The sequence below is a fragment of the Giraffa tippelskirchi genome, chromosome 4 (genome assembly GCF_054371585.1).
Source record: "Giraffa tippelskirchi isolate mGirTip1 chromosome 4, T2T-mGirTip1v1.2.pri, whole genome shotgun sequence".
Lineage (NCBI taxonomy): Eukaryota > Metazoa > Chordata > Mammalia > Artiodactyla > Giraffidae > Giraffa > Giraffa tippelskirchi.
The window spans coordinates 126,177,397-126,199,715 of NC_137278.1; the positions used below are offsets into that span (position 1 = coordinate 126,177,397).

The following is a 22,319-nucleotide window of genomic DNA, read 5'->3' on the forward strand; positions in this document are numbered from 1 at the left end:
TCCTGGTGAAACTCAATTCCTTAGGTATGTTAGGCTTCATGTCACTAAAGCAGGGAGAAGGAAATAAACATAAAGGAAAATGTGACTTTAAAGATGAAAATGTAAGCCTCTTATAAAGTAAAGGAAAATGTATTTCCTTTCACATAATATTTTTATTTAATAGTAGAGGGAAGTTTCCTTCTCCAGGGAAAATATGTAAGACAAAAACTACAGCAAGCTTTTCTCCTAAGGACTTAAGGACAGAGAGTGGAAAGAGAAGAATAAATCACATTTTTAAAATTTATTCAAATAGCTTAAGGTGAATGCATGCTGATATATATAAAAAATATATACATATAACTTGTTTATACCCCAGACCAGAAGCTTCCAGGGCTGATACAAATATAAGTCTCTAATTTTAACCACCTGATTTACAGCCAACTGGAAATGACCACTCTTAACGTTTATATTTAATTTTCAAGATAGCATGTTCTATATAACAGTAAGAAAACAATCGCTGCTATTTATTTAGCATTAGCAATCATCTGGCACAGAAACCCATAACTTCCACTTGGCAAGATTTTGATAAAAACAGGAAAGTAAAAAGATTCAAACTTTGCAGGCTTGTGAACTTGCCTTCTAAGTTTCCTTTTTCTTTTTAAATTTAACAATTTCATGCTACTGATTTCTCAAGAGCAATGAATCTTTTTTTAATTTTTTAATTGACTGATGATTGCTTTACAATGTTAGTTTGATTTCTGTCATACATCAACATGAATTAGCCATAGATGGACATATGTCCTCTCCCTCTTGAATCTCCCTCCCACCTCCTGCCCATTCTCACCCCTCTACAGTATTACAGAGCCCCAGTTTGAGTTCCCTGAGTCATACAGCAAATTCCCACTGGCTATCTATTTACATATGTTAGTGTGTATGTATCCATGCTGCTCTTCCCATTCATCTTGCCCTCTCCCTCTTCTCCCTCACCCTTGTCCATAAGTCAGTTTTCTACGTCTGTGTCTACATTGCTAAGAGCAATGAATCTTAAAGAGGATTCTACACGGAGATCTCAAGTGTTCAAGAAACTGATCCCTAACATTTATCTTCCCTGAAGATATGAAGCTACATTAAGAAGTACAAAAATGTATTTTATCTCCTCAAAATGAAAAGCTTTTGCTCTGTAAAAACCTTGTTAAGAGGATGAAAGGACAGAATACAGATGGGGAGAAATATTTGCAAAACCACAAATGTAACAAATTAGTTGGATTAGTATCCAGAATATATAAAGAACTCTCAAAACTCAGCAGTAAAAAAAAATAAACAATCCAACTGGATTTATAAAAGACAGAGGAACCAGAAGTCAAATTGCCAACATCCGTTGGATCATAGAAAAAGCAAGAGAATTCCAGGAAAGCACCTATTTCTGCTTCATTGACTACACTAAAGCCTTTGATTCTGTGGATCACAACAAACTGTGGAAAATTTTTCAAGAGATGGGAATACCAGACCACCTTACCTGCCTCCTGAGAAATCTGTATGCAGGTCAAGAAGCAACAGTGAGAACCGGACATGGAACAACGGACTGGTTCTAAATTGGGAAAGGAGTACGTCAAGGCTGAATATTGTCACCCGGCTTATTTAACTTCTATGCCGAGTACATCATGCGAAATGCTGGGCTGGATGAAACACAAGCTGGAATTAAGATTGCAGGGAGAAATATCAGCAACCTCAGATATGTAGATGACACTACCCTTATGGCAGAAAGTGAAGAGAAACTATAAAGAGCCTCTTGATGAAAGTGAAAGAGGAGAGTGAAAACTCTCGTTTAAAACTCAACATTCAAAAAACTAAGATCATGGTATCTGGTCCCATCACTTCATGGTAAATAGATAGAGAAACAATGGAAACAGTGAGAAACTTTATTTTCTTGGGCTCCAAAATCACTGCAGATGGTAACTGCAGCCATGAAATTAAAAGACGCTCTTTCCTTGGAAGAAAAGCTATGACCAACCTACACAGAATATTAAAAAGCAGAGACATTACTTTGCCAGCAAAGGTCCGTCTAATCAAAGCTATGGTTTTCCAGTAGTCATGTATGGATGTGAGAGTTGGACCATAAAGAAAGATGAGCACCAAAGAATTGATGCTTTTGAAGTGTGTCATTGGAGAAGACTCTTGAGAGTTCCTTGGACTGCAAGGAGATCAAACCAGTCATTCCTAAAGGAAATGAGTCCTGAGTATTTATTGGAAGGACTGATGCTGAAGCTGAGGCTCCAATACTTTGGCCACCTGATGCAAAGAACTGACTCACTGAAAAGACCCTGATGCTGGGAAAGACTGAGGGCAGGAGGAGAAGGGGACAACAGAGGATGAGATGGTTGGATGGCATCACCAACTCGATGAACATGAGTTTGAGCAAGCTCTGGGAGTTGGTGATGGACAGAGAAGCCTGGCATGCTGCAGTTCATGGGGTAACAAAGAGTCAGACATGACTGAGTGACTAAACTGAACTCAACTGAACTGAACTGAAAAATGGGCAAAAGACATGAATAGATATTTCATCAAGTAAGATATACAGATAGTAGGTCACACATGAAGAGATGTTCAGTGTTATTAGCCATTAGGGAAATGCAAATTAAAACCTCAATTGAGACATCACGACATACCTATGAGAACCTATCAGATTGGTAATAATAAAAAATAGTGATAGCACTAAATTCTGGCAAGGACATGAAGAAACTAAATAATTCATACATTTCTGGCAGGAATGTAAAATGGTACAATCTCTCTGGAAAATAATTTGGCATTTTTCTATAAAACTAAACATGCAAATACCATATGACTCAGCAATTACACTCTTAAGTCATTTATCCCAGGGAGAAGAAAACACATGTTCACATTAAAACCTACACAAAAATGTTCATAGTAGCTTTATTCATAAAAGCCCAAAACTAGAAACAGCCCGGATGGCCTTCAGCAGATAAGTGGTTCAACAAACTATGGGACATCCATACTATGAAATACTACTTAGCAAGAAAATGTTACACACAAATGATATACAACAACTTGGGTGAGTGCTGAGGAAATTATGCTGAATGAGAAAAGCTAATCTTCCAAAGATTATATACCACATGATGATTTCATTCATGTAGCGTTCTTGAAATCACAAAATCGTAGAAATGGAAACAAGATTGGTGATTGCCAAAGATTAGGACCTGGGTGGGGAGGAAGGGGGATGCAGGAGGAGGTAAATAGAGTGATAAAAGGGCAACACCAGGGATCCTGTGATGATGGAAGTCTTCTGTATCCTGACTGTAGTGGCAGATAGTACTCATTCATGTGATAAGACTGCAGAGAACTAAACACACACACACACAGAATTGTCCCTCAGTATCCATGGGGCATTGGTTCCAGGACCCACTGCAGATACCAAAACCCACGGATGCTCCCACAGTCAACCCTCAATATCTATAGTTCCACATTCTCAGATTTAACCAACTGCAGGTATAGTATGGAACGTGTTCACTGAAAAGAAATCCGTGTATTAGTCGACCCATGCAGCTCAAATCTGTGTGGTTCAACGATCAATTACACAAGCAAAACTGAAAAAAATCTGATTAAGGTTGTGAATTGTTTCAATGCTACCATGTTATTTGTAGTACTAATTCTACAAAAGATGTTACTTCTGAGGAAACCAGGTAAAAGGTACCCGGGATCTCTCTGTATTATTCCTATAACTACATGTGACTGTATAATTATCTCAAAATAAAACGTTAATGTAAAATGTATTTTAGGACTTCCCTAGTGGTACAGTGGATAAGAACCTGCCTGCCAATGCAGGGTTCGATTCCTGGTCCAGGAAGATTTCACATGCCCCAGAGCAACTAAGACCATGTGCCACAGCTACTAAGCCCGTGCATGCCTAGCACCTGTGCCCACGCACCAAGAGAAGCCATCATGATGCACTGCAACAAAGAGTGGCCTCCACTCGCTGCAACTGGAGAAAGTCCATGAGCGGCAGTAAGGACCCAACACAACCAAAAACCCATAATTTTAAAAATAAACAAAATAAAATGTATCTTAAATGTAGATGCAACTGGGATAATTTTCACAGGAAAATTTTGGGGTTTGGGGAAGGGGGAACAACACAGCAAGTGGGAGCAGGTGGTAGAGAGAGAGAGACCACTCTCTGGAGGAGTGGTCCACAGAGCAGAGTTCCTCCAGGTTCTGCCCCCTTATCACACCACAGGAAGGGACCAGCTGTAGAGATCGGCAGGTAAGGGCCGGACCATAGGTGGTGTCCATGAATGAGATTACTAACATCAGCCCCTGGCTGCAGTGACACTGTGTCCGAAGCTCTAGTCAACTTGAAGACTTTGAGGCCAGGGGCTAGTCCTTTATCCTGAGCCAGCCAGTGCTCAGCATTTTAACAGAGAAGCAGTCATTCTATGTTTTTGTTTGAATAAATGACTGACAATTAAGTCCTGATTTGGTTGGAAGAGTACATCACATTTTATAGATTTGGTTCTGGTTCAAAAAACTCATTACATAGTGAGTTCCCAGTTGGATGGCATCATCGACTCAATGGGCATGAGTTCAAGCAAACTCCAAGAGACAGTGAAGGACAGGGAAGCCTGGCGTGCTGCAGTCCTTGGGGTTGCAAAGAGTTGAACACGACTTAGTGACCGAACAACAACATTTTCAGTAAAATGCAAAAATTCATATTCTCTACATTGAATAGAGAATTTCACTGTTCTGCTGAGGAGTTCCCATATTGGTTTGAGCCTCTGAATTACATTCTGTAACACACAGATGATAACATGAGTGCTATGTTATTTCTAACCTCTTGACCTCCCATTTACTAGGAAAAGGTTGCATTGTCTGATCACCGTTTATGACTCTTGGCTGTCTGCTCCTGCAGTTTCCCAGAAGCCACAACAATGACAGAAAACAAACCCAGGTGAAAATGTCTTACTTTGTACTCAGCACAAAGTGTTCCTTTTGGTTAAGTCTTTAACTAGAGTCGTGACGCTCAAGATTCCTACTTCCCTGCACCACAGAGGCAGCAGTGTTCTGATCTCTAGCTGACTTCACGCTATGCATAACCAGCCAAGGAGAATTCTTTCTCACCAAACACATACTGAGCCTGAAGGCTGAGCTAGCTTCACTTCAGGAACATAGTGTCTGTGAATTCACTTTGCACTTTATCAATTCACTTTGCAAGATAAGGATGGTGGGAGATGAAACTGCCAGATAAATCTGATGTGATGTCTAAACAAGTCCCAGTCCAACCAAAAGGGAGGATGCTGCTTGCTGAAGCCTTCCTTGTCCACTCCAGTTTACACTCACGTATCCCTTCACATCTGTTGTTTCTATCAGTCAGATAAACATTTAAGTAGAAACGTTCTTCTACTGTTGCAGGGAGGCAGTACCGCACACACTGGAGATAGACACACTGCCTGGATTCTAATCTTGATGTTACTACCTACTTAGCTATAAAGCCTTGGTTCTCTTATTTGTAAGCTGAGAATAATAAAAGAATCTACCTCATTATTGCTAAGGATTAAAAGATAATATATGAAAAACATTTCCAAGTGACAGCTCAATAAATGTCTACAGAAAGCAAAATAAAACCTAAAATCTGTCTTCACGTGATGCATTTTTCTCTCCTGATCAGTAAGACTTCGACAACTGGCCTTATCCTGGAAAGTATCCTATTAAGGAAGAGGGTGCACTCCAATGTCATATCTTATCTTCACAAATTTTGTAACAGAACTAAGGAATTAGGAGACTGTGGCCAAGCTCTGGACCAAGAAAGGTAACCTTCTCTTCACACTAACCTTTGATTCCCTTCGTCTTCAAGGTACCTGCTCCCATATATAACACAGATTTGAGGTTTTTTTTTTTTTTTTTTTGCTCGTACACTTTGACCAAATAATTCCACTTCTAGGACTCTATCTTAAAAAAATAATACAACACAGGAAAAGTTTTATAGACGAAGACTGCCCATCACAGTGTTTTATCATTCTGCAAAGTTCGCAGCAATCTAAAGGATTGTGTGTGAAACAGTTGTTTATTGTTTATAAAGATAAAAGGTTAATGATATAAATTGTGATAGTTCTACAAAAAGAGAGTATACCTATTGTAAATTATACTTAGGAAGAATGTGTAATCATATGGGGAAATGCTTATGTAAAAATATTATACAAAAATCAGGATAACCCTAATTTGTCAGATTGACAAAAATTTTTAAAGTATTCTAGTTTACTGCTGGCAATGACGTGGAGCAGCAGGAACTCTTACACATTGGAGGTGGGAACATAAACAGGTACAATCCCTCTGAAGCACCATCTGGCATTATCTCATAAAGTTGAGGCCATGCCTATCCTATGAGTCAACCTCTCACTCATCAGTATGTATCCTAGAGCAGCGGTCCTCAAACTTTTTGGCACCAGGGACTGATTTTGTGATTTCATGGGAGACAACTTTTCCACGGACCAGAGGTTAGGGGGATGGTTTTGGAATGATTCAAATACATTCCATTTGTTGTACACTTTATTTCTAATCCAGTGCCATTGTTGATCTGACAGGAGGTATCAGCCTGGAAGTTGGGGACCCCTTTCCTAGAGGAGACTAGTTAACCAGAACAGAAAGGATGTTCAACGTGGTAAGAGTCCCCAGCAGGAAATAACCCAAATGTCATCAACAACAAATGGGTAAATTGTAGAAGTTGTATTTGAGAATTATATTTTCCAATTAATGTCTCTCATCTGTTGCTGAAAGTCAAACACATGAAAATGCTAACTAGAGCCTATTTCTCATTATCTTAACTAATTTTTACAAAGTATGGCTTTTTGGTTGTAGGTAGCCAAACTGACTGACCCAGAGTCAAACAAAACGCTCAGTATAAAGTATCATAAATGCTAATTCTCCCTGACCTACCCCAAATGTTCAGAGCAAAATGATTAGAAGAAGCCCTGAAACATTTTGCTACTGAAGAGTAAGGAAAAAAATCTTCCTCTACTGCTTTTGTGTCTTCCTATGGCATCTGTCCAGTACTCTGTACAGAGTCAGCAAAAGATGATAGCTATTATCGTCTTTTGGATTATATGGAGTAGGAGCAGCCTACTCCATCTTCACTGGAATTTTAAATACATCAACTCTGAATTATGCCAAACCCCTTCCCTGCCCCCATCTCTGTGATAGTACATGCTATTATTTTTTCATTTTGCTGGGTGGCAATTGGGTCTCTAAACAAGTTATCTGACCAAAGGTATTCAGCCGATAAATGGCAAAAGTGGAGTCCAAATTCCAGGCCTATTTGACATCAAAGCCCCCTTAGGTATATATCCATGGACAATTTATTTAACCTTTCTAGTCCCCAGTTTCCTCACCTGTAGAATGGGGATAAGTGCACCCATTAACACCGCACCCAGTAACTGTCTCTTAACCAAAGATCTATACTGGCATCACTAACAAAAGGAACAAGGAAGAACCTCAAGGCATCTGGAAACTCCACTGATGCCTGGAGCCTCACTTAACACTCAGCTCATATGAACTTGCTCCCCCCCTCCCGCTTGATCTTTTCCTGCATCTCTTGAAAAGCTTAATGAACAGCAGCATTACTAACAGCCCCATGAAGATGATTTCTATTTTCTAAGCTTCTTGTTTCTTGTTCTTTCCTTGAAGAAAGAAAATGAGCAGGGCTTTTGAAATTCAAAATTACATCATTAGGACTTTATCTGAAGGCTCCTTGTAAATCTTCTTTTTTTTTTTTTATTATTTCCAAGCACTTTTAGCTTTCCAGTTTTTCATTTCAAAATGCAAAATGAGAACTCAATTCTCAGACCACTGTGGAAGGGAAGGCTAAATTTCCTACCAGTATTTAGAAGTACTCACCATCCTAGCTGACATTGTTGAAAGGTATTCTACAGTTCTATTATTTCTCATTGCTTCTTGCCAAATCAGCTGTGGCTGATGCACTCCCAGTCAGTATGTCTGACATTCCATTGAAGGAATGTCTTTCACAAAATAAAAAGAAACTGCTACCCTAGGCACAAGATTTAAAATAGCTAACAAAGCATCATGCAGGGTACCCAGCTGGTAGCCACCCCTGCTTACAAGCATGAACATGCACTTAACACTTGCACACACACACACAGGAATTACCAGAAGTTACCAAAAATGCAACAGGCTTTGGTCATTTGGAGTTATAAACAATAATAACCCTTTCAACTGTGAAAAGGGACTCTTGGAGATAATAAGAGGAAAAACAAACAAACATATGATAAAAGATCAAATAGTTTATAAAGCTTGATTTAGAATTTCTGCTCCTGAAGAGGAAGAAAATCCATAAATATCACTGTGGCCTCCTGACACTCATAATCGTAAAACTATTCTCTAGACACAGCTCTACTGAGATGAAGTTTTTTCCAAGCTTGATTAGTTCCATCTGATTCTTTCACATGGACCACAGCCTTGTCTATATCAATGAAACTAAGCCATGCCGTGTGGGGCCACCCAAGATGGATGGGTCATGGTGGAGAGGTCTGACAGAATGTGCTCCACTGGAGAAGGGAATGGCAAACCACTTCAGTATTCTTGCCTTGAGAACCCCATGAACAGTATGAAAAGGCAAAAAGATAGGACACTGAAAGATGAACTCCCCAGGTCGGTAGGTGCCCAATATGCTCCTGGAGATCAGTGGAGAAATAACTCCAGAAAGAATGGAAGCAACCTAGATGTCCATCAGAAGACAAATGGATAAGGAAGCTATGGTACATATACACAATGGAATATTACATATACACAATGGAATATTACTCAGCCATTAAAAAAAATACATTTGAACCGGTTCTACTGAGATGGATGAAACTGGAGCCCATTATACAGAGTGAAGTAAGTCAAAAAGAAAAACACCAATACAGTATACTAATGCATATATATGGAATTTGAAAGATGGTAACGATAACCCTATATGCAAGACAGAATAAGAGACACAGATGCATAGAACAATTTTATGGACTCTGAGGGAGAAGGTGAGGGTGGGACGTTCTGGGAGAATAGCAGTGAAACATGTATATTATCATATGTGAAACAGAACACCATTCCATGTTCGATGCATGAGACAAAGGCTCAGGGCCAGGGCAATGGGATGACCCAGAGGAATGGGATGGGGAGGGAGGTAGGTGGGGGGTCCAGGAAGGGGAACACATGTAAACCCATGGCTGATTCATGTCAATGTATGGCAAAAACTATTACAATATTGTAAAGTAATTAGCCCCCAACTACAATAAATACATTTATTTAAAAAAAAAAAAAAGGAAAAAAAAAAAAAGAATGAAGAGACGGAGCCACAGCAAAAACAATACCCAGCTGTGGATGTGACTGGTGATAGAAGCAAAGCCCGATGCTGTAAAGAGCAATATTGCCTAGGAACCTGGAATGTTAGGTCCATGAATCAAGGTAAATTGGAAGTGGTCAAACAGGAGATGGCAAGAGTGAACGTCAACATTCTAGGAATCAGCAAACTAAGATGGACTGGAATGGGTGAATTTAACTCAGATGACCATTATATCTACTACTGTGGGCAGACATCCCTTAGAAATGGAGTAGCCATCATGGTCAACAAAAGAGTCTGAAAGGCAGTACTTGGATGCAATCTCAAGAACGACAGAATGATCTCTGTTCATTTCCAAGGCAAACCATTCAATATCACGGTAATCCAAGTCTATACCCTGACCAGTAACGCTGAAGAAGCTGAACTTGAACGGTTCTATCAAGACCTACAAGACCTTTTAGAACTTAACACCCAAAAAAGATGTCCTTTACATTATAGGGGACTGGAATGCAAAAGTAGGAAGTCAAGAAACACCTGGCGTAACAGGCAAATTTGGCCTTGGAGTACAGAATGAAGCAGGGCAAAGGCTAATAGAGTTTTGCCAAGAGAACACACTGGTCATAGCAAACACCCTCTTCCAACAACTCAAGAGAAGACTCTACACATGGACATCACCAGGTGGTCAACAGCAAAATCAGATTGATTATATTCTTTGCAGCCAAAGATGGAGAAGCTCTATACAGTCAGCAAAAACAAGACCGGGAGCAGACTGTGGCTCAGATTATGAACTCCTTATTGCCAAATTCAGACTTAAATTGAAGAAAGTAGGGAAAACCACTAGACCATTCAGGTATGACCTAAATCAAATCCCTTATGATTATACGGTGGAAGTGACAAATAGATTTAAGGGACTAGATCTGATAGACAGAGTGCCCAATGAACTATGGACAGAAGTTTGTGACACTGTACAGGAGACAGGGATGAAGGCCATCCCCATGGAAAAGAAATGCAAAAAAGCAAAATGGCTGTCTGAGGAGGCCTTACAAATAGCTGAGAAAAGAAGAGAAGCGAAAAGCAAAGGAGAAAAGGAAAGATATTCCCATCTAAATGCAGAGTTCCAAAGAATAGCAAGGAGAGATAAGAAAGCCTTCCTCAGCGATCAATGCAAAGAAATAGAGGAAAACAATAGAATGGGAAAGACTAGAGATCTCTTCAAGAAAATTAGAGATACCAAGGGAACATTTCATGCAAAGATGGGCTCGATAAAGGACAGAAATGGTATGGACCTAACAGAAGCAGAAGATATTAAGAAGAGGTGACAAGACTACACAGAAGGACTGTACAAAAAAGATCTTCATGACCCAGATAATCACAATGGTGTGATCCCTCACCTAGAGCCAGACATCCTGGAATGTGAAGTCAAGTGGGCCTCAGAGAGCATCACTACGAACAAAGCTAGTGGAGGTGATGGAATTCCAGTTGAGCTATTTCAAATCCTCAAAGATGATGCTGTGAAAGTGCTGCACTCGATATGCCAGCAAATCTGGAAAACTCAGCAGTGGCCACAGGACTGGAAAAGTTCAGTTTTCATTCCAATCCCAAAGAAAGGCAATGCCAAAGAATGCTCAAACTACTGCACAATTGCACTCATCTCACACGCTAGTAAAGTGATGCTCAAAATTCTCCAAGCCAGGCTTCAGCAATACGTGAACCGTGAACTTCCAGATGTTCAAGCTGGTTTTAGAAAACGCAGAGGAACCAGAGATCAAATTGCCAACATCTGGCAGATCATCGAAAAAGCAAGAGAGTTCCAGAAAAACATCTATTTCTGCTTTATTGACTATGCCAAAGCTTTGACTGTGTGGATCACAATAAACTGTGGAAAATTCTGAAAGAGATGGGAATACCAGACCATCTGACCTGTCTCTTGAGAAACCTGTATGCAGGTCTGGAAGCCACAGTTAGAACTGGACATGGAACAACAGACTGGTTCCAAATAGGAAAAGGAGTACGTCAAGGCTGTATATTGTCATCCTGCTTATTTAACTTATACGCAGAGTACATCATGAGAAATGCTGGGCTGGAAGAAACACAAGCTTGAATCAAGATTTCCGGGAGAAATATCAATAACCTCAGATATGCAGATGACACCACCCTTATGGCAGAAAGTGAAGAAGAACTAAAGAGCCTCTTGATGAAAGTGAAAGAGGAGAGTGAAAAAGTTGGCTTCAAGCTCAACATTCAGAAAACTAAGATCATGGCATCTGTCCCATCACTTCATGGGAAATAGATGGGGAAACAGTGGAAACAATGTCAGACTTTATTTTTTTGGGCTCCAAAATCACTGCTGATGGTGACTGCAGCCATGAAATTAAAAGACGCTTACTCCTTGGAAGGAAGGTTATGACCAACCTAGATAGCATATTGAAAAGTAGAGACATTACTTTGCCAACAAAAGTCCGTCTAGTTAAGGTTATGGTTTTTCCAGTGGTCATGTATGGTTGTGAGAGTTGGACGGTGGAGAAAGCTGAGCGCCGAAGAATTGATGCTTTTGAACTGTGGTGTTGGAGAAGACTCTTGAGAGTCCCTTGGACTGCAAGGAGATCCAACCAGTCCATCCTAAAGGAGATCAGTCCTGGGTGTTCATTGGAAGGACTGATGTTGAAGCTGAAACTCCAGTACTTTGGCCACCTCATGTGCAGAGTTGACTCATTGGAAAAGACCCTAATGCTGGGAAGGATTGGGGGCAGGAGGAGAAGGGGACGACAGAGGATGAGATGGCTGGATGGCATCACTGACTCGATGGACATGGGTTTGGGTAAACTCCGGGAGTTGGTGATGGACAGGGAGGCCTGGCGTGCTGCGATTCATGGGGTCGCAAAGAGTCGGACACGACTGAGTGGCTGAACTGAACTGAACTGAATTTGCCTTGATTCATGGACCTAACATTCCAGGTTCCTATGCAATATTGCTCTTTACAGCATCGGACCTTGCTGCTATCACCAGTCACATCCACAACTGGGTATTGTGTTTGCTTTGGCCCCATCCCTTCATTCTTTCTGGAGTTATTTCTCCACTGATCTCCAGAAGCATATTGGGCACCTACCGACCTTGGGAGTTCATCTTTCAGTGCCTTATCTTTTTGCCTTTTCATGCTGTTCATTGGCTTCTCAAGGCAAGAATACTGAAGTGGTTTGCCATTCCCTTCTCCAGTGGAGCACATTCTGTCAGACCTCTCCACCATGACCCATCTGTCTTGGGTGGCCCCACATGGCATGGCTTAGTTTCATTGAGTTAGACAAGGCTGTGGTCCATGTGATCAGATTGGCTAGTTTTCTGATTATGGTTTCAGTGTGTCTGCCCTCTGATGCCCTCTCGCAACACCTACCGTCTTACTTGGGTTTCTCTTACCTTGGATGTGGGGTATCTCTTCACGGCTGCTCCAGCAAAGCTCAGCCGCTGCTCCTTACCTTGGATGAGGGGTATCTCCTCACAGCTGCCCCTCCTGACCTTGAATGAGGAGTAGCTCCTCTCGGCCCTCAATTATTGTGTTTTAAATATTTTCCCTCATTGAGACAAAGATTAACTGTATAATAAACGACTGTCTAATACTGCAGTGTCCAACACAATAGACACTAGCCACATGTGGCCCATGAGCACTTGAAATGTCCCTACTGGGACTGAGGAGCTGAATTTTTTATTTTATTTAATTTTAATTAAATTACATTTTGGAGATTTAGTACCCCCAAATGCAAAATATTCATTAATATTTTTGGTACTGACTACATGTTAACATAAACAACAAAGGTCACTTTTATTTAGTTGTCAAAATATGAAAACACAGAGGTTGACTGTGTTTTCTATATCTCTAAATCTCTAAGTATTCTCTAATCTCATTACAGAAAATATGAGACAAATATAAATATACTATTATTTATGCATACCTCTTTCTCCTCAAATGATCTCTCAGGTCAAAATTAATCTTCCTTCCCTGCTAGTCTGTTATGTATAATTTTAATACTGTATTTATGACAATCTAATATTTTTATTGACCACATCAGGCGGCTTGCAGGATTTAAGTTCTCCTATCAGGGATTGAACTCAAGCCCTAGGCGGCGAAAGTATGAAGCCTTAACCACTGGACTGCCAGGGAATTCCTGACAGTCTAATTTATATTAAATTAACTGTGCATGTCTACCACACCCTCTCTACTAGACTGTAATCGTTTTGAAATAGGAGGACTAACTTGCTCATTCTAAAAATCTGCCACTGCCCACTGTGGTTCTTACAATGGAAATCCTTTCATAAATGTTTGGGAACTTGAATACAGTGTATACAAGTTGTTTTTTTTTTTTAAGTTCATTGTTCTATAAAAGAAAGCCTAAAACTAATAATGAGGAATTTTATGCTTGTGGAAGGAAAGATGCAATATCAACTAAATGACAAGTTCCCCTAGATCAATTGATAAATGAAACAGGAACTGATCGGTTACCATGACCAGGAATAAGACCAACAGAGAGAGTTCAGAAATAGACTCAAACATATTTAGTAGCATAATCTATGACAGAGGCAGCATTATAAATCAGTGGGGAAAGGAAAATACTGGCAGTTCCCATGGAGAAAAGGAAAACTGCACGAGATTCTCACACCAAAATAAAAAAATTCAGGTGCAACTCATCTCTGAAAATTATGTCATATTTTCTACTATTGATGATTCATTGATATTTCCAAGTGGACTATGCAACACATAAATTACACACTGTGAACATACCATTCCTACCCAATGGTAATAAAAGGAACAGAAATGAGTACTTTTAAGGACTTATTTTAAAGATGCCTACACAACAGGGTACATAAAATACATTTTTTCTTCTTTAATGTACTGAACCAAGCCAGAAGTCACTGTGGCTTTATGAAGGTCAAAATTTCAGAAATGAGGTAGAGGCCAGTAAATCCATGGAGGGACTCAGTTACTGTGCAAAGTACTTCTAAGGACTTCTTTGAAGTTAACTCCATAAAGCTGGAACCAAATCCATCTGCACAGTGACAGTGCTCCACTCTATTAAACAGCACCTCTTGACTCACCCCCATCTGGGTTGTTTCACCGAGGCAAAGCTCAGTGTGACCCTCACTCACCCAGATCTAAGCCAGTTACTCTCAGTGTAACCCCATGCATCAGACACTTGGAGCAGAGGCAGTGTGCTCCGCATGTCATAGGGTTTGCTTACACTTTCTGCAGTTCTGAGCAAGTGGTAGAATTTCTTCCCTGACTTCCCCAAAATCAGGCTTGGAAAGAAAAGAATGTTTCAAACACGTTGGCTATCAATATCACCTGTGCTCAGATCATCTCCCACATGAGTTTATTTCCTGCTTGAAAGCCTGTTTTCTAGATCTTATAGCTTCGATCCTCCTGAGTGGTCTTGTAGCGACCTTGTAACACAGATGTGATATTGCTATCACCATTGGTATTAGTTTGTGGGGCTGTCATGACAAAATACCTTCAATGATAGAGTGGCTTCAATAGTATAAATATATCTTCTCCCAGTTCTGGAAGTCCAAGATCAAAGGACCAACAGGGATTGTTTCCTCTGGGGCCAATCTCCTTGGCTCGCACAAGGCAGCCCCCTCGACGCCTTGCCTTTTTCCATGGTCATCACCCTGTGCCCTTGTATCCTTGGTGTCTTGGTGTGGTCAAAGATACTCTTCTTTCAAGGACACCAGTGAGACTGAAATAGTGCCCAACCTAACTTAATCACCTTAACTTAAAGATCCCCTTTTCCAACACAGTGACGTTCTCAAGTATGACAGGGTAGGGCTTCACATGTGAATTTTAGGAGGACATAATGCAGCCCCAAACACCACTTACAGGATAATTAATTTGCCAAATACATGTAAGCAGCCATTCTGTGATGCTGGGAGGAACAGCAGCTGAGAAGTGAAAGAGAAGGGATCTCTAAGCCCACAGAGAAACTCCATGACCTGTAGGGGGTGGAGGGGTGGGGAATGCCTGATTTCTTTGGTAGAAAACTGCTCATTTTGATTAGGTACTCTCTTAAACTCCTACTTAAATTTCACATAGACTTATGTAAAAGATTTCATCCAAAGAGATAACTAAAGAAGTGTATGTGTGTGTGTGTGTGTGTGTGTGTGTTAGTCGCCCAGTCATGTCCACCTCTTTGTGATCTCATGGACTGTAGCCCACCAGGCTCCTCTGTCCGTGGAATTCTCCAGGCAAAAATACTGGAGTGGATAGCCATTCCTTTCTGAAGGAGATCTTCCAAAACCAGGAATAAAACCTGGATTTGCTGCCTTGCAGGTAGATTCTATACTGTCTGAGCCACCAGGAAAGCCCACTAAAGAAGTAATGGTCCACTAATTGCCTCTAACAGCTCCTACAAAATACCTAGCCTTTTCTCCAATTCTCAATGTGTCATCTGTCTGTGTAAAACATATGTGTAGGACCTAGTGATAAACGGGCAGAAAAGGAGAGTGTGGGGAGAGAAACAGAAGAGATGGGAGAAAAGGAAAACCAGTGAATTGATATTTTTAAAGAAAGAAGGACAGTAAGAAAAATAAAATACACTTGAGAGGTAAGACCATGCTGTACCGGCGCTTCTCTGAGTGAAAATCTAGGGCAGGATGGACCAAGAGAATTTTGGATGTGAAAAGACATAATAGGATGGAAAAAGAAGTATAAAGCTATTATAAAACTCAGTGATTCAGTTTTGAAATGAGATGTGATCTACTTAAAAGGACCTGGGAGACAAGGAAAGCATGGAGGTATGAGGAGATGATGCCATAGCAACTGCTGGGAGTGGGGATAGAAGGAAGTTCTGCTGTTGCTGGGTCAAATGAAGAGTGGGTTTTTCAGGTCAAATAAACAGAACTGAATCTGAGTTTAGCAAAGGACTCTACAGTCCCAGACTCTGGTATTAAAAATCTATACCATGCCTAAGTAAAAAATATCTTTTAAAGAGCTCTGGCTAAAGATGGGGTTTTATAATTACATATTGATTTATATTGGATTTCTTGGCCTACGGCAGTTTGGAATCTCTCCAGGAGTACTTCCCTGCCAATTTCTAGGTAGCTTATGGCAATTTCAAAGTACCTCTGAATATACATTTTCAACAGATGGGATTATTAAATGCTAGTGCAAACAATGATCCATAGATGTGTTACACCCACCAGCAGACAAAGCAGATCTTCTCTCTGCTCCACTCTCATTTCAATAAATATTTACATCCTTCCATTTACTCACTTCAAGACTGCAGGATATGAAATTTCATTGCTCTTTTAAGGTGAATGCAAGAACTTATTGGTGCTTTCTAAGTTTTCCAATTAACTTGCTCTCATAAAAATTTACTTTTGGCATAAAGAACAGATCCAGTTCATGGTCTGTAGACACTTTCATTTACAGATCAGTCATAATTCTCAGCATGGTGCCAATATTTTTTTCCAAGTAGGAACTCTTTTTTTTTTAACTAATATTTTACTTTTAAAACCTAGAATTGCAGAGCTTTTCAGAATCTTTAAGAGTGTATGGTCTAGCCTTGTTTTTTAGATGAGGAAACTGAGCCACAGATATGTAAAATGACTCACTAAATCAGTAAGATGGTTGGAGGAAGGGGTGGAAGAAAAGAGAGGAGAGAGACTGTGGGCAGGTCCAGAGCCAGGTCCATGCCCATGCACTTTCATATACACACACCTCACAGCATCTTTGTCACAGTCCCAGGACAGGGGGACTGAGGGACTGAGGCTGAGAGATGTTAGGAAACCTGCCCATTGTCACCAGGAGGGACTGATTTAAGCCCAAGTCTGTCTGATACCACACACCAACCCTTCCCGATTTCCCCACACTTTCAAAGAAAATAAACAGACCAAGTTATATTAAGTTCAAAACTGATATTTACAATGGCATTACATAAAATTTCTCAAAACCTTGGGTTTATGCCTTACTGTTCAATCTCTGATTTTTACCAGTTTAAACTTTGGCAGCATAATTGACATTTACTTAAGAAAGTATGAATTAATACATATTTAATCTTCCCTGGTGGCCCAGCTGGTAAAGAATCTGCCTGTAATGAAGGAGACCTGGGTTCAGTCCCTGGGTTGGGAAGATCCCCTGGAGAAGGGAAAGACTACCCATTTCAGTATTCTGGCCTGGAGAATTCCATGGGGTTGCAAAGAGTCAGACACGACTGAGCGACTTTCACTTTCTAAGCAAGTATGAATTAATACATATTTAGGTGCAAATCAAGTGAAATCCCAGCTGTCTGACCTTAATGAATCAGTGACAAAAAACTCATAACCTTTTTAAGGGTTATTTGAATTATTTGAAGGAAATGCAGTGCAGACCCTTTAGCATGTCTTACCTAAATTGGAAATTTACTGAGTATGTCTTACGTGTGTGTGTGTACTCAGTTGCACTAGACTCTTTGCCACCCCATGGACTGTAGCCTGACAGGCTCCTCTGTCTATGGGATTTTCCTGACAAAAATACCGAAGTGGGCTACCATTTCCTTCTCCATATCTTTCATATCCCTCATCTAATGTTCATGGTGAGAGGCACAAAAAGGTACAAGAAATCAGCTAGCAACTGATGCAAACTCAAGGCCATGATGGGTGTGTGCTCACTCATGTCCGACTCTTTGTGATCCTATGTACTGTAGCCTGCCAGGCTCCTATGTCCATGGAATTCTTCAAGCAAGAATACTGGAGTGGGTCTCCATTTCCTCCTCCAGGGGATCTTCCCGACCCAGGGATCGAGCCCACATCTCCCATGTCTCTTTGCCCTGGGGGTTGGAGTCTTTATCACTGAGCCACCTGGTTACCCGGCACCAGAAACCACGCCAAGAAGTGGGGCAGAATGTACATTTAAAATACATCCAGCATATTTAAATGTGAAAGCGTCTTAGAATTTTGTATTTGTTTCACAGAACTTACAGTCTTCTTCGGAATCGTTTCATCAAACTGAGGACTGGTGCTCAATTTCTGTGGCCCTGTTAATTAGAAATGGTTTTATTTGGCAGAGAGAATAAACAATTTGTATTTATTTAAAACAGTTTGTAGCTACACAGCTACAACTCAACACTGTTGGACCACAGAGCTAATGAGACCTGATGCTTCACTCCTGTTGACTCAAACCGCTGTCACCACAAAGGTCATCTTTAAATCTTCATTTGGTAAATCTGAATTGCATGAGTGATTAGGTAAGAGTGTGACCTATTACCTATTACTGTAATAAAACAACCCACAGGGCACGCATTGGGTTGGCAAAAAAGTTTGTTCATAATAGCTTCTGGAAAAACCCAAACGAACTTTTTGGCCAACTCAATACTATTACTACTTTAGGAGCCAATGGCATAATGTTAGTTTTTAACAGACAGCAAGTAACATTCATTAGCAAACTTTTTGTGTCCTTCTGCTCACATTTAGGAGAAGGCAATGGCAACCCACTCCAGCCAGCACTCTTGCCTAGAAAATCCCATGGATGGAGGAGCCTGGTGGGCTGCAGTCCATGGGGTCGCTAAGAGTCGGACGACTGAACGACTTCACTTTCACTTTTCCCTTTCATGCACTGGAGAAGGAAATGGCAACCCACTCCAGCACTCTTGCCTGGAGAATCCCAGGGACGGCAGAGCCTGGTGGGCTGCCGTCTATGGGGTCGCACAGAGTCGGACACGACTGAAGCGACTTAGCAGCAGCAGCAGCTCACATTTAATGCATGAGGTTAGAGCCTAATGTTAAAGCTATTTTAATATCCAATCTTCTTTCAGATCACTTTGAAAAATCTAAGTCTGCCTTGGGTCATCCTCAGTAGAATGGAAATTGGGAAGGCAATGAATTGCTTTTGTTTTTATGTCACCATGTCCATAATGAGGCGATGTTTTTAAAAAGAAAACAATCAAAAAGTTCAAGGCATGATACCCTTGTAACTTTGTGCCCTTTTGTAACCCAAAGTGATAATACTGACAAACCTGGTAATTATGCTTTCTAAATCTCAGATAGCCTTCTCTCAGTTGCCAAAAGTACATTCAGTAAATTACATCTACTTCTGTCAGTATTTAAATTCCCATTTGTATCCCAGTAGAAACACACATTTCCTGAAGAAAAGAAGCCATGTTTTAAAGAAGGAAGCTGACATCTTTAAGGTTGGATTAAGTCTTTTTAAGATGGAAAAAACTTTTGGCAGGATCTGAGTTCACCCTACTCTAATGGAAATTAGAAACTTGTCCCTTATTTCATGAACATTACTATACAAATTATAAAACATACTGGTACCACAACATCCAACTCCACAGAGTATATATGTAGCTTTTGACGGTAACCTGGGCAGGCGGGAAGGCAAAAGAAACCTTTGTTAAAAAATTGAAGTATAGCCGATGTAAGATATTATATAAGTTACACGTGTAGAGTATAGTGATTCTCAATTTTTAAAGGTTATATTCCATTTATGTTACTATAAAATAATGGCTGTATTTCCCTTGTTATAAAACATATTCTTTTTTGCTTTGTTTTTGTTTTACAACATATTCTTATAATTTATTTTATATATAATAGTTTGTACTTCTTAATTACCTACCCCTAAACTGCCCCTCCCCTCCCCTTTACAAAAGTCACTTAATTTTGAACTTGAGGGTTTGTGAGGATTCTTTCTATTTTCACTATCCCAGACTTTCCTAGACTTTTCACTCAGGGAGAACATGTGATGCTGATTCATTCAAGTCTAGAGTGTGAGGAACATTATTTTACTGGGTTAGGCATATAAAGTCAGTACAGTTGATGAAACAGGAACAAGCAAAATAAAACCTCAAACCAGGCTGATAAATAGTCTCAGGATTACCCCAGTTTTATTGCTCTCTTAGTTCACCACCCCCCTTGGAAAATCTATTTCCATTTTTTTAAGAGGTTCAGACAACCGAATTAACGAGTGGTCGTTGCAACCTTCCCTTGGAAAACACTTTGTTTTATGAAACATCCTGACGTTTGCAGCAAAACCCGAGGCAAACCGGTGAGTTGGTATTTCCTGGGGGCCCACTGTGTGTCAAGTTTTGACCAGGTTGTAGGGTGACAGCTGCAGAGTGAGACCACCAACTGCCCCTGGCTGAACGCAGCAAGGCACTGATGGGGAAGACCAACCCAGGACATTGTGGGCTCCAAGGAAGAAACAGGTGTGCTGGAGTCTCATGGCCCACAGACCTAACCGAGTCTGCAGCTGAGAAGGACTCCCTAATAAAGAGACTCGTAAGTTGAAGCCTAAAGAAAGAACAGCTTTTAAGCTGGTGCAGAAAGGAGGGAGAAAGACAGCTGAGGGGAAGAGTGGTGTACACTTGAGAAATGGAGATAAATATAACGTAGCTGGAAAAAGTAAGCAACGAAGCTGAAGAGAAGGTAAGAGCCACACCATACAGAGCCTGGTGGGCCTGAAGAGGAAATCTAGAATTGATTGCCAGGGCAATTAGAAACCACTGATCCATTCCAAGCAGAGAAGTCATATGATCCGATTGTTATTATTGTTTGTGGTCATTTTAGGTCACTCTGGCTGCAGTTGGGGTGGAAGTAGAGAATCTGGTTTCTTTCTTCTGATAAAACTAAATCAAGACGTGAACATGTATAGGTACCACACCCACTCCACCTCTTTCTTTTAATTAAAAAAATCCCTCCAATTAAGTAGGAGGGTCTTCTGAGCAGCAGGATACAGGTACAAAACTAGTATTCAATGTTAATAACCTTCCTGTGGTCAAGAGAAACTGTTACAATTCATATCTGGGGTTTGCCCAGATATGATATTAGAGAAAAGCATTCTTTATTCTGGGAAGTAGCTTTCTGGTCATGCAAATGTCAGTGGGATACCCACTGTCCTTCAGTAGCTCTCCAAGCCAGTAATGTAATCCAAAAGCAAATGCTCTGATGTTATTAAGTGTCTCCTTTAATAAATGAAAAGGCTGTTCCACTGTGAGAAAGACACATCTTTACAGAAAAACTCCGCTCCTCATAGAGTTCTGCATTTTTGCAGTGAATATTATTTAACAACCCAGGGACTTTCCTGGTGGTCCAGTGGTTAAGAATCTGTACTTCCACTGCAGGGAGCATGGGTTTGTCCTCCCTGGTCCGGGAACTAAGATCCCACATGCCACATGGCATGATCAGATAAATAAATTAAAACAAACAAACAAAACAACCCAGCAGTAGCTGGAGGGGCTGAGTAAATAAGAGTTATCAGCTAGGAGGCTACTGCTCTGCTCAGTTCAGTCACTCAGTCGTGTCTGACTCTTTCAACCCCATGGACTGCAACACGCCAGGCCTCCGTGTCCATCACCAACTCCCAGAGCTTACTCAAACTCATGTCCATTGAGTCGGTGATGCCATCCAACCACCTCATCCTCTGTCATCCCCTTCTCCTCCTGCCTTCAATCTTTCCCAGCATCAGAGTCTTTTCCAATAAGTCAGCTCTTCACATCAGGTGGCCAAAGTATTGTAGCTTCAGCATCAGTCCTTCCAATGAATATTTAGGACTGATTTCCTTTAGGATTGACTGGTTTGATCTCTTTGCAGGCCAAAGGACTCTCAAGAGTCTTCTCATTGCTCTGCTAGGCTTGTAGTAAAGAGAACAGGGGAGAGATGCTGTGGAATACAAACAAGAGGACATGCTGATTCCCCAGATGTAATGTGCTAGGGAGGGACGCTCCAAGGAGGGCTCTTGACAGCTGGTTGTGTGGGGGTGCCATTCACTGACCAGTGTGACCCCAGAGGAGCCAGAGGGGGTGTGGCGGAGCGTGGGTATATTCGGATGCACTGAGTGGCCACCAAGTGCCGATAGAGGTAAACAAATAAGTAAGACTGGAGGTCAGAAGACAGGGAGGAGCGAAAGAATTGAGGGTGGGAGTTGTAGGCACATCAGTGCTCTCGGAAGCCAAGCGTGGTCTAGGAGAGAGAGCAGGATGGGAGGGGAAGGGTCACCTACAGACCCAGAGAAAGCCTGGACCATCCCAACAGCCTC

The 22,319-nt window shown here is 40.9% G+C and overlaps 1 protein-coding gene across 2 annotated transcripts in view; it reads right to left on the minus strand.

The window, feature by feature from the left end:
• The window catches only part of TMCC3 (transmembrane and coiled-coil domain family 3), a 167,598-nt gene that overhangs the window by 72,714 nt on the left and 72,565 nt on the right, over positions 1 to 22,319 (minus strand). Inside the window, exon 3 of one of the 2 annotated variants that reach the window (XM_081592172.1) lies at positions 18,263 to 18,318. The exons of the other annotated variant lie outside the window; for it this stretch is intronic. The gene's annotated coding sequence lies outside the window, so the exon portion shown is untranslated. The remainder of the gene's footprint in view (positions 1 to 18,262; positions 18,319 to 22,319) is intronic. 2 annotated transcript variants of the gene reach the window in all.